This window comes from Carlito syrichta, unplaced genomic scaffold, assembly GCF_000164805.1.
Source record: "Carlito syrichta isolate Samal-C Ts95f unplaced genomic scaffold, Tarsius_syrichta-2.0.1 Scaffold315142, whole genome shotgun sequence".
Lineage (NCBI taxonomy): Eukaryota > Metazoa > Chordata > Mammalia > Primates > Tarsiidae > Carlito > Carlito syrichta.
In genome coordinates this window covers 1064825-1065396 of record NW_007259238.1, presented here as the reverse complement: position 1 = coordinate 1065396, position 572 = coordinate 1064825, and positions in this window count along the sequence as shown.

The window sequence follows — 572 nt, the reverse complement described above, 5'->3', positions numbered from 1 at the left end:
AAAAAAAAAAAAAAAAAAAAAATTTTGGCTAGGTGCAGTGAGTAGCTCAAACCTGTAATCCCAACATATTGAGAGGCCCAGGCAAAAGGATTGCTTGAGCTCAGGAGATCAGCCTAGGCAACATAGTGAGAGCTTGTCTCTACAAAAAATGCAAAAATTAGCTGGATGTGGTGTCATGTGCCTATAGTGTTAGCTATATGGAAGGCTGAACCCAGGAGGTTGAGGCTGCAGTGAGCTGGGATCATGCCACTGCACTCCAGCCTGGGCATAGTGAAACCTTGTTTCTCCCCGCCACACCCCCCCCAAAAAATTCCCTAATAGTTGCAAAGCAGGTGTTCTGTGGAATACACACCGCACTTTGAGAACCAGCATCCTGGGGAAGCAAGCCAGAATGTCTCCCAGGAGATCTCAGCGATGCAAAGCTGGTAGAAGCCATCTGTCCCCTGTTCTTAAGGATGAGGAGCCTGATGTCCAGAGAGTGGTACTGACTCATTCAAGGTCAAGTGGCCAGTCTGTGATAGGGCCAGAACAGGATCCTAGGTCCTCTGGTCTTTTTTTTTTTTTTTTGAGTT